This window comes from Bactrocera dorsalis, chromosome 5, assembly GCF_023373825.1.
Source record: "Bactrocera dorsalis isolate Fly_Bdor chromosome 5, ASM2337382v1, whole genome shotgun sequence".
NCBI lineage: Eukaryota > Metazoa > Arthropoda > Insecta > Diptera > Tephritidae > Bactrocera > Bactrocera dorsalis.
In genome coordinates this window covers 32,904,128-32,917,362 of record NC_064307.1, presented here as the reverse complement: position 1 = coordinate 32,917,362, position 13,235 = coordinate 32,904,128, and the positions used below count along the sequence as shown (strand labels likewise).

The window sequence follows — 13,235 nt, the reverse complement described above, 5'->3', positions numbered from 1 at the left end:
GATTAAAGTCCACTGATTGGACCTTATCAGTATGACTTCATCCCTGCAAAATCAATAACTAACCAGATTTTCACCAACTGCCAAATCTTGAAAAGACCCGTCAAAGGAGAATCGACACACAACACCTCTTCGTTAATTTCAAAGCTGTTTTCGACAGAACGAAAAGGAGCTGCTTTTATGCCGCGATGTCTTAATTTGGAATCCCCGCAAAACTAATATGGCTGCGTAATGTATTGATTCCATTGGCCTCAACAACCGCGTTGTTGGTTCTGCTTTCTCTAAACTGTACAAGGAAGTGAAGCAAATGGGTGAACGAAGACAAATGGGTGAACGAAGGCAAGACGGAATATCTCCTGTCATCAAAAAAACAGTCACTGTTTTAGCGTTTTGGTCACTGTTGACAGTCAACTTCGAAGTCGTGGATAATTTCGTCTATTTTGGAACCAGAATCAACACGTCAGTTTCGAAATCCAACGCAGAATAACTCTTGCCAACAGGTGCTACTTCGGACTGAGTAGGCAATTGAGAATCTCGACGAACAAAGACCAAATTCTACAAGTCACTCATCATTCCCGTCCTGCTATATGGTGCAGAGACATGAATTATGACAACATCTGATGAATCGGCGTTACGAGTTTTCAAGGGAAAGGTTCTGCGGAAGATTTATGGTCCTTTGCGCATAAGCAAGGGCAAATACCGCAGTCGATGGAACGATGAGTTGTACGAGATATACGACGACATTGATATAGTTCCCCGAATTAGGAGAAAGCGCCTACGTTGGCTGGGTCATGTCGTCTGAATGGACAAAAACACTCCAGGTGTGAGTGGATTGCTCCCGCCGAGGGAAGTTAAGCAAGTCGAAGATCTTCACTCTGTTGGAAAGACCTGGTTATACTTGGAATCTTCAATTGACGCCAAACATTGAAAATGAAGAACTATTGGCGCGTTTTTGTAAACTCTAGCCGAGTTAACCGCGTAAGCAGTATCTACACCAATGAAGAAAATTAGAACATATTGCAAAAATTAGTAAAATTGTGTTGGCCATACGAGTATGAACACCGTAAACAATGAACCCAATAGACGTTCAAAAGATCTTGTAATCGTCAAAAAAGTCAAATAATTTCACAAAATATATAGTTGCGGGTGGCTGTAAAATGAACTTGATCGCAGACTGGGCTCAAGATCGTTCACAAGAGATCTTGTGATATCTTTGCCCTCAGTAAGACTGGCCTCACCGTAGTTGTGGGGCTTTTAGCATGCCTTAACCCTATTGACGTCTATGCTGTAAAGTTGGGAATCATATTAGACGCCATCTGCAGGAGCTGAATGGAGAAGACGAGGTGGAAACAATTCAAAACTTCCTACTTGACTTCCCGCATTTAGGAGGTCATGCTGGCGCAAATTTGTATTGGCTACTAAGCGTTTTGCTAATTTATGAGTTCTTCTTTTCTATAGCTTCACAAAGGACTACATATATCAGTCCAGTGCGATCGGTCTACCTCAGTCATCTAACCTAACCAGACGCAAATAGTAATAATGTCAGGATTGACCATCAAGATGGGTTTGCTGTTAATTTGATGGGATTGCCAAGTGCCGCTCTCATGCGACCCAACTCTTAATTCGAACCTGTACTGTCAACAATTGGAATATATGAAGTAGACAGACGCCTAAAAGTGGGCAGCTTTGGCCACCAGGAAAATAATTGCGTTGCATCGGGATAACGGCAGAACACACACATCGATGTTGACTCGCCAGCAGCTAGAGGACTTTGGGATATTCTTATGCAATTATGTACTTCCTACCTATGGCGAATGATTTTGTTGGTGAAAACTTTGTCTCAAGAGAAACTTGTGAAAATCAACTGTCCCTGAGTTTTGCCAATAGGGAGGAGGAGGTTTTATACTAGCGTGGCATTATTAATTTACCTTTAAAATGGCAAAAAGGTGTAGAATAAAAAAAATACATATTCATTTTAATCTGTTAATTCTAACTAAGCTAAAAAAACTTATTTGTATCGTTTACTGCAAAACTCATGGATAGTTTTAATAATCTTTGGTATGACATGTCGTATGAGCAATATCAGCAGATGCAGGCATATAGAGTGGTTCAATAGTGCACCATTTAAAGTTATAGCTATTGAAAAAAGCTTCAAACTTTTAAATAACTACTTAACAAATGTTTTAAAAAACTCATAAAAAATATAGAGCAATTAAGGCTTAAAAAAGAGACTCAGTTGCAACTTCTGGTTGTAAAATATAATTTTCGCCGTTCCTATGGTCATCAGAATCCTTGACCTCTATTATTGGCAGCATTTTTGACTTGCCTTTGAAAAATATGAAAGTTTGATTTCTTTACTGGACTAGAAAAAACTTAACAGAAAAATATAAAAAGCTAAATAAATATTATTTATATCGCATATTTATTTTTAAGAGTTATGTAAAAATTTTATACTTCACAGCGTGGCCCATTGTTTCTACGAGTGTTACGAATTGACTTTTAGCAACAGCCAAAATAGGTTCGGGTCAGAGTCACAGCCTGTGCTATGGCGGCACAATGGGCAATGGCTATTTTCGAACGTCACAAACGCGTAAGGACAAGCGGTAAGTGAGACAGATTTTTGAGAAATATTCACATATTTATATCTATTATTTTAAAATAATTAGAAATATATAATAATTTTTACGAATTCAAATTACTTTCACTATGCAAACTGTTATCATTTGTAAACCGTTGCTTCATATCCGAACATTTTTCCCCTGATTTACCCACTCGCAAAGTCCACTTTGAACGAAACACTCGTGACTTTATTGAAATACACAAGCAGCTCGTCCACCTTGGAGAGGTTTATATGTATATTTTTTGGTATGCACTAACGTATGTCAAATGGGTTACAAGCTTGTCTGGGGGATTAGAGTGACACGGCGGACTGATGTGCTCGTGTATCCGGCGAGGTGAAGTGAATAATGGCAAATCTTTTCGTTTCACCGGAGCAGTTACAATACACTTGAGCAAGTACGAGAAGCATAGAGAAAAATTACGCGGAAATGGCGAATTCAAATGCACTGATGTGCGTACAAGTGCTTATTTTGTATATAAAGATAGAGGGGTTGTAAATAAAAAATATTTGAGATGCTATCTCTTTAAATATATATCGTTTCTAGCTTTAGACTTTCCCAGTCTTACCCTTGAGCTGTGATTGCTTATATATCTATTCTCAACAAGCATGGAGGAAGCCTAAAGGTTGAGAAAATTGTAGGATTAAAGTAAAATGAGTAAAACTGTTTTAATTGTAAGCATCTTACTATGTTTAAAGAATTTAAAAAATATCCTTTCTAACGGGTGATCCAAGAAGAGGTACTTTTTCCAATAGACCTTTTTTGACAAATCTCGCATGAGACATGTCAAGCTTCCTTGTTATTTTTGTTCAATATTGTTTGGCTTTTCATGATGCAAAGACTTACGCCTGAACAACGTTTACAAATTGTTCAACTTTATTAAAAATTCACGTTCTGTAAGGTATGTTTTTCGCGCGCTTTACTCAACTTATGGTCAACTAATCGTAACACCATCACCCGTCTTGAGACCCAGCATTCTTTACTGGATAATATTCAACCGAATAAACCACGTCCAGCACGCAGCGAAGAAAATATAACAGCCGTGGCTGAGAATGTACACAAAGACCGTCGAAAGCCGATTCGGCGTCGTTTGCAGCAACTTAACTAGACAGAGGTATGAAAAGATTTTGCGCATTTTACGTCGAGATCTTAAATTTAAAGTGTATAAATTACAGCTTGTGCAAGAACTGAAGCCGCTGGACATTCCAAAGCGACATCGCTTCACTCGGTAGGATCTTGAAAAGTTCTAAGAAGATCAGACGTTTTCGAGACAAATTTTGTCCAGCGATGAGGCCATTTTTGACTCACTGGGTATGTAAACAAGTAAAATCGGACGAAGAGCAACCATTTCATCCGGAAAAAACCATGGTTTGTTGTGGTTTGGAGGCCGATGGAATCATTCGTCTATATTTCTTTAAAAATTCTGCCGGTAAGAACGTAATCATCATCACGCCATGATATGCCAGCTGGTGGTCTCGGCGACATTTGGTTTCAACAATACGGCGTCACTTCCAACATATCGCATCAATCAATGGATTTACTGAGAGAACACTTCGTGGAACAGATAATTCCACGTTTGGAGCGGTCGATTGGCCACCAAGATCGTGTGATATCACACCGTTAGACTTTCTCCTGTCGGGATATGTAAAGTCTAAAGTCTACTTCGAATGACTTGGTACAAAACATAACGCGTGTCAGCCGCCAGTTACCAATCGAAATGCTCGAACGAGGCATCGAAAGTTGAATTCAACGAATGGACTATCTCTGGGACGTAGCCGCGGCCAATATTTGAAAAAGATAATCTTCAAGAAATAAATACCAAAGAATATTCTTTCGAACGAGAAGAAACATTCCCCATTAAATAGGAAGTTTCTTTGTTTTTGTATTTTTATAATATTCTTCCTTATAATCGATTGGTGTAGCTAGAGTTAAAATTTTCTACTTTTTGCGTCAGTGATGAGAACTTTGTGACCTGAACTTGGAGGTCTACTGTGGAAAAATGTCCTGATAGACATTAAAGGTAAGGGAACATACATATCCTTCGATCTTTATAACAGGTGTGTTTTTTTTACTCTGGAACCACGTTTGTAAATCGTGCAAATTTAATACCAAAATCGGTTCGCGCGTGCGCTGTGCCAATGTTCGGTTGACATAATCGCTCAGTAGAGTAACGATGGAATCGGTTTCGTACCACGTTTACTCTAGTGGATAATGTGCATTCTCAGAGACCGTAGCAAGAAAATTTGTTTCGCGATGATCCTCACTTGTAGTTGAATGGGTGGTACGTGAATAATCCATACTTTTCAGTGTGTTCTATGGGCAGAGGAAATCATTTCTTCATATTTCTTCAAAAATGATGCCAGCTATAATATTGCGGTCAGTGGAGAGCGTTGGGGAGCCATGATTAATAACTTTTTCTTGCCTGAATTGGAAGATGTTAATGCGGACGACCGTAGGTTCTAAAAATATGGCGCTACATGCCTTACAGAAAACGAAACACTCAACTCATTGAAGGAAATTTTTGGTAGGTCTATGATCTCGTATTTTGGGGTGTAATCCCGCTGGACAATTTTTGGTGGGGTAATGTAAAGTTGCTTGTCTACGCAGAAACGAACTGGCTGGAATTTTTTCAACGCATTCTTTTAACATTACCAAGAAGAATCCCTTTATACTTCCTTGTTTCAGATCCTCTTTTTTTTCTTAACTAAAAGCTTTTGAAGACTTGACTGTGAACTCCTTGAGACAATCTCTATTATCGCAAACTTGCCCTACAATTTTAGTATGGGTACATTTATCTCTTCAAACAAAATACTGACTTCCCAAGTGTAGTTACAAAAACCTACCAAATTTTATATGAGTAACTAAGAAGCAGAGTACTCACGCCTCTAATACACTAACAGAAGTAGTGAAATAGTTTCAGATTGAGAGGGATATTTCGATATTCCTTATACAATTTACATACATACATTGAGAGACGAGGAATTTGTGTGTGTGCATATGTGCATGTCTAAATGAGTATGCTTATGAGAATGCCAATGAAAGTCACGTTCCAGCTTTTTATTGTATCTACTATTGCTTAAGGTTGCATACAAATGGCATTCTTAAAGTTTGCAATGTCGACTTCCTCACATTTGTGCTGATGTTTGTATGAGTGTATAACCGAATGCATATGTGAGTGTTTTGCTTCTAATGGGAAAACGAAGATTATACATATTTACACATATACACGCATACAAATATCCAGTACAGACACTATTAGCTCCAATTCGATTCCGTTTTCGTGTGAAATTTAGAAAACTCTTCTCGTGTCGACTTTCCTTGTTAGACATTTAGATTGTGTGTAAGTATACAAATACACCAGTTAAAACACCGAGGCGACAATTCAAAGCGTTAGCCAGATAACACCATATCTATATGTGCGTGTTCTCTTACATACTAAGCGACATTTAACATTTACCTACATCTGCGGTCTGTGGTAAGGCTGCAGGAGACACAACTATTTCGGACGTCACTTACCTGTAAAAGAAGAAAAAATGGGCGAAGTTAGTGATTTAATTGCTATAAGTAATTAAAATGGGATTTTACATGATATGTACTTTTTAAATAATTTTGTGCTGTGCAAATGACAGCTGTCAGGAAGGCTGAGGGGACCCTAAAGAATTGCAATTTCTTTCGAGTTTCGGATCGAAAAATTAAAAATTTAATGAAAAAGTTATTTCAATTAGTTTCATACTAAAGAATCGAGCACCTGAGCTTATCCAATTTGAGATAAGTATGTCTAAAGTCTAGTTAAAAGATAGCCATGAAATTGTATGTTTTATTTAGCTTTATTAGTTAAAATTGACAAAAAACTGTATCAGTCGATTTTCAGAAGCTTCTTTTTAGGTAAATTTTTCACCAAAGAAATTATTCGCCATAGGCAAGATGAAGTACTTGATCTCAGGACTAAACTATAATATAATATAGAATATTAGGAAAATGCACTAAAACATCTCAAGCAAGCTTCGGAGCTAGTGGCTCCTGGGTATGCTGTACACATACGAATTGAGAGTTTAGTTGTAGAAGAGCAGCTCATAAAAGACGCTTCCCTGCTAATCGCACCAAACACACAGCGAACTCTTTAAGATAGTCAGTCCACCAGCTCACCACAATTCGACCACAAGCTTTTTCGCTTAACGTTGTCATAAGTGACATATTTTACACCATGAGTAACTATCCGCTTTAGAAATGGATCGTTGCCATTCAACAAATAACAAATCGCAGATTGAAATTTGATTGATGAGACGTTAAGGTAGTAAGTAGTCTGTTAACTTGGGTTTAAAAAATCGAAAATTTTATTTTGCTTAGTTTAAAGTACAATGTCTTGAAAATATACTGTGAAAATTTCAGACAGAAATTCGAAATATTTCGGGAGTTATAACGAGTTTCCTAGAGCGCCTCGGAGTCCTCTCTCTCGGAGTTGTTGAACTTTAAACGCGTTTTTCTCAAAACATTGTTTTTCTGGTCGGCCCGGGTCCTAACTTTTTTTCTACTGAACCGATTGCTTTCAAATTTTAACAGGCTGTTCTACACACTTATAGTTCTCGTCGGAACTAACGAGAATTTTTTTCACCCCTAACTTTTTATTTTACAACCCTTTCTTTGCTAAAATAAAAGGACTATTTTTTTTTCAAAGTCCGCCATTTTGTTATTTACCCTTGAAATTTAACTTCAGTAGTTCCGACCAGAATGACATGTCTATAGATTAAGAATAAACAAGAATATTTGATTTCAGATAACATCAAGAGCCAAAATCACCCGGGCTACCCACATGCATTTTTTTGGAGTTTCCAACTTCGAGTGAGAATAATAATAGTAATAAAGTCTTAAATTTTTTTCAAATACATTTTATTTTATAATTTCGATATGTAAATAAAAACACTCTAAATATTCAAGTTAATTCATTTTTATTTTTCTATAAAAAACCACCCTCCAAAGAAGTCATGAAAATAGGTATAAGTTACCAGACTACTACCTTAAATCGTGTGGCACCCAAACATTGTTCCTTTTTTATACTCAGTCTAATTTAAATGGTATCAAAAGGGTTTTAGAATAATGATTAGCAACCAGGCAGTCTAAACAGTGCCTACAGCGGTTGAATTCGGCGAGTTCCAATATTGGAAATCATAGGGACGGAATTGACCAATCAAAATTCCGTACTATTGACTACTATGGTAACAGGATAATAAGTACTATCCACATTTTAAATTACTCTAACATTTCAAAAACAGTGGATGGAATTGAAATCATTTTGTACATTTTTTTACCAAGTTTTCTTGAATTTTGGGTATATCGCTGAATCAGCGCACTGCTATAGAGCGAATGATCTAAAACAAGGGTGCTCCCGCCAAAACTCTCTTGGCTGCGTTTGGCTCCAAAAACAGGCAAAAATCTTATTTATCACAATCATAGAACAATATATGGTGACGTGCGCTGGCGCCATCTAGTTTGAAGAGGCACACTCGAAACTAACAAGATTATGTTCATACATTCACTACTGGCTGGTATTAATAATGTACGTATAGTTTTGAGTTGAAGGATTTTTTTTTGTCTTTCTTAAAATTATGCTGCTGAATATTTTACTGATATTTTGGAGTTAACCCATTTACTGAAAACCAATAGTTTTGTTTGCTGCTGTATGTAAGGAGCTTGAAATGCCGTCCCTCAATTCCTTTATACGGAGTTACTGACGAGTGCTTTCAGAGAGCAGGAGTCCAAGTCGAGTAGAAAATCGGCTGTCTGCTGTGATTACAGTTTTTCGACGTCGAACCTTCCTTGTATTTGTTGACGTGTGCGTTTTTTGATGTATGTAGGCGGTTGCGTTTCTTAGCTGCAACCAGATAGTGGGCCGAATTAATGTCGGACCTCGAAGCGTACTCACGTTTAAAACACTGGAGACGTGTCTTCCGTCTATCATAACATGATCGATCTGGTTGGTGGCTTTTTGATATCGTGACGGGGGCAGCTCACATAGGTGCACTTCAAGCTCTCTTAAAAGGCATCTTTGGTTACATTGTCGTTCTATTCCGTCGGGGCATGGGCGCAAATCAGCGATAAGTTGAAGAACCTCGCTTTGATGCAGATTGTGGCTAGACATTCATCCACTGGGATGAATGATAGTACTCGGCGGCGGAGTCTCTCTCTTACCACGAATCCCACACCAAATTTGCGTTCCTTTATATGCCCACTGCAGTAAATGCCACAATGATCTACTCGCCTCAGTCTTTGACTCGTCCATCGCATTTTTGGACGACAGTGATCTCAGCCTTTATTTTCACGAGGACATCAACCAGCTGGGCAGTGGCACCTTCCCAATTAAGCTGGTTTTTATTTTCCAATGGGGTGTTTTTTTACGTGCACAACCCTATGCAGGGGATGTTTCGCCTTCTCACTTTAGCTTGCCTTTAAACGGATATTCTTAGGGTACCTAGAAGATACTTGATCTAAGACCGAAGTTGATTTCTTTGATTGCTAATATTGGATAAAAGGTGAATAATTGTTTTCAAACCTTAATCGTTAAAAATTATCTGGAATTGGAGTACGCAACATAAATGCTGCTTATTTCCACTCAATTATAGTTGGAATTATAATAGATAAACTTTACATCGTCTGTTCTATATGAAAACTAGTCCAAACCAGGCATATGCTAATGCGATTAATTTTCAGAGTAAAAAAAAAAATATTATTATCTTGTTAAAATTTGTGTTGGTTGCACAATGGCTGAAAATGAGTGTGAAATATGGTTTCTAATATCCATTAATAACCTAACTCAAAGACACCATTCTCAGCATAGGAATGCACTAGAACGGTCGCCATCAGCTACAGAGATTCAAATGTAGGGAAAATACTCACATACATACATAGATACATATACCAATAGAGAGAGTGTCTTTTACAGGCTTGCCAGAAAGTTGTCACTACCCATTGTCCTGCATGAAAAGTTTGCCTTCAGCAGCACATTCCTGCACCGACGTCAACCGAAATGCAAATTTTCGCTCAACTGACCAGCAACTGGCAAATGAGTTTACAATGGTCTACTGCGTCCAAATAAATTTCATCAATTCTGGGTTTTTTGTTCACTTTAGCCTTAGTTTATGCTAAATGGCACAGACAATGATAATGCAGAAACCAAGGACCAACAGCCACAAAGAGACAGGGATTAAAGTTTCAATTGAAAGCCGCAAAATGTAAAAATAAAATACTTTTGTCCCGTGAAATAATGCTTAAGTACAGGAAAGTTACGCTACGCTGAACCTCAGCGGCTACAAAATGAAAGGGAAACGAACGAAGAATAGTAAAAAAAATTAAAATCAACCGCAATTACTTAGGCAACTTAGGTGAATCAGTTGTAATAGTGTGACAAGCGGTTTTGACGCTTATAACACGCCCAAAAGTATGCCTCACTTATTCACCAGCAAAAAGCAGCAACCGAAAATTGCATAGCAATCGGCAGTTTTGAGCAACTTTTCAAACATCAAAAGCATATTAGTGCGGCGCAATCTGAGCACCTATTTTCAGAGGACTTCTTTCCTTCGCTTCTTTTGTCGCTGCTGGTAGATAGCCTAGAAGAGGATTCGCTGCACGTTCGACAAGTTCAATTAACTTGTGGCCAATAGCAGGCATCAGCATTCAGAACGGGATGCTCGTATGTTCGACATAAAGGCGCCTTTGTTCGATGTGGAGACACAAATGGCAATGCGTGAATTGAAAGCACTGTTTTTGACCAAAACAATGGCGCACATGGCAAATGATCGAACTCGTGTACAAATTTCAGTATTTTCACACAAGCTGTTTAATAAGCCAAACTTGTCGATTGCAGATAAGAAACATATCCAAGCATGTACGTATGCTTGTTAGACTATTTGACCGCAGAATAGAATCGATAAAACAAGAAATATTTAGACCGTGTTGTACTCGTATAGCTAATACTATTTGATATTCTGCATATTGTAGCAAATCTCGAGAATATTAGTTAGTAGATTAGTACGTAGATAATTTTTGAAAAAAAATCTTAGTAGGATGAGACCCATCGAAAACGAAATACTAGGTTGTCAAATATTTCCCTTCCGCCTTTTTGCTTTTATTCAATGTTTTATAAAAAGTGTTACAGTGAACGGATATGCACCGTTTTGTTCAACAATCTGTTTCCATCTAGACGGCAACATCATAATACCACTCTCGTAGAAGCCCCCCTCCTTTTTACGAAGAACTAGGACAGCCACTTTACACAAGCCTCTTTTGAATTCAACTTTATACCAACAAGGTCGTTCGCCATAGACAGGAACAGGTGGTAATCACTTGGCGCTATATCCGGGCTATATGGTGGATGCGATAAAACCTCTTAATTAGAGTAGCTTCTGACGAGTCATCAACGAAGTGTGTGGTCTGGCGTTGTCCTGGTGGAACACTACTCCCTTCCTATTGGCGAATTCTGGACGTTTCTAGTCGATCGCCTGCTTCAAGCGCTCCAGTTGAATCAAGCCTCTGGCCATATGGGAGCAGCTCATAGTGCATGATTCCCTTTCAATCCCACCAAACACACAGTAAAACCTTCCTGGCTGTCAATCCCTTCTTGGCCACTGTTTGGACCGATTCACCGGCCTTCGACCACGACCGTTTTCGCTTGATATTGTCGTGTGTGATCCTTTTATCAACACCAGTCACCTGCAAAAATGGGTCGAGTTCGTTCCGTTTCAGTAGCATATCGCAGGTTTTGATTCGGTTCAGAAGATTTTTTTGCGTCAAATCATGCGGCACCTAAACATCAATTCTTTTTGTGCATCCAGCCTTCCGTAGATGGTTTAAAATCGATGTTTTCCATGATTTGATCGGTATTCTTCGTCACAAGTCTACACATCCACGTATTCAACTGACAAAGTGTCAGTTATTGCCGCACTAGACATTATCTACAACCACCACCATACTCCCCGAGGGGCCAGTCCGCATGAGCACGTTGGAACTCCAAGGGATCCTGCTCTCCGTGGTACCAAAATTAAGTGTCCTGTCAGACCACGTAGCCAAAACTACAGCCAGTTAAGCTTGCATATTGCTTTGCATTGCTGACCAGGGATAGGACCCCACACGCACACACCATTCGCAGAAGAATATAACCCTAATTCTTAGTTAAATGCCTACGCCTCTAAACAATTCACGCACAAACGACCCTAACTGTTCGGCATTCCGAATAATGGAGATTACACCGCTAACATTTAAACGTCTATCAGTCCAGCTAATCCCCAGACCCCAATATTCCGAGTACATCGGGCATTCTGCAATTACATATACCTAGTACTCTATCTCCGACCTATCAGATGGGTCACACAAAATCTGAGGTGTGGGTTACGCTCAACAAACGAACGTCCCAAATGTACTCATAAGTCACTCGGCTATTAGGACTATTGTCCTAACGGTCTTGCTACTTATACCTGGACTTATCATCTGGAAGCCTCCTGCTCCCTAGATATCCCTCCCTTTTTAGAACTAACAACTGCCGAGTCTAGCTAAAGGACGGACAGAGAGACCGATATGTTGTTAAATTTTATATTGGGTAATCGAAAAAGTCTTTTCGTATTTTGTTCACAGATGTCGTTGTAATCGTAAATCTCCAGTCCTACCAATCACATTGTGTATAAGGTGAGATTTTAAGCTTCATAAATAATGAAATTCGGGGAAGTTGAAAAAAAGTTACAGTTGTTCATAAGTGAGTAAAAATAATGAAGAAATTCGCTACATTTTGAAATTTTTGTATAAAAAAGGGAAGAATGCCACACAAACCACAAATGAAATTTGTGAAGTTTACGGAGACGATGCTGTATCAGTTCAACAATGCTCCGCTGGCTCCGGTTCTGGAACTTTCGATGTGAAAGATGCACCTCGCTCTGGTCGACCGATCGCTAAGGAACTTAATATTCATCATCAAACGGTTTTGAATCATTTAAAAAAGGCTTGGCTGCAAAAAGAAGCTCGAATTTTACGACATGAATTGTCTGTGAAAAATTTAATGGATCGAATTAACATCTGCGATTTTAGCTGGAGCGAAATGAAATCGAACTATTTTTAAAGCGAATGGTAACAGGAGACGAAAAGCGTGGTGAAGCTCAACAAATGGTCGCAAAGCCAGGATTGACGCCTCGAAAGGTTATGTTGAGTGTTTGATGGGATTAGAAAGGAATCATCCACTATGAGCTGCTACAGCCTGGTCGAACGATTGATTCTACATTTTACTGTACACAACTGATGAGATTGAAGCAAGCAATCAAAAACAAGGTCAGAACTGATCAACAGAAATGGCTTCCTCTTCCATCAGGACAACGCTAGTCTTTGGCTGGAAAGTTTTGATGCATTCACCATATAGCCCTAACTTTGCACCATCGGACTACCATTTCTTTCGGTACAGAACTCTCATAATGGAGTAAAGTTGGCTTCAAGAGCAGCCTGTGAAAATTTCTCGCCAAGAAACCAGACAAGTTTCATAATAGTGGAATTATGTCTCTGTTGGAAAAAAGGCAAAAAGTGGTTGACCAAATTGGTACATATTTAGTTCATTAAAGTTCATTATAAATATAAAAATAAATAGGGTGA

General features: G+C 38.7%; 1 protein-coding gene across 3 annotated transcripts in view; it reads right to left on the bottom strand.

Annotated features, from left to right (window-relative positions):
* The window catches only part of LOC105227159 (calcium uniporter protein, mitochondrial), a 172,465-nt gene that overhangs the window by 23,277 nt on the left and 135,953 nt on the right, over window positions 1-13,235 (bottom strand). The gene's annotated exons all lie outside the window — the stretch shown is intronic.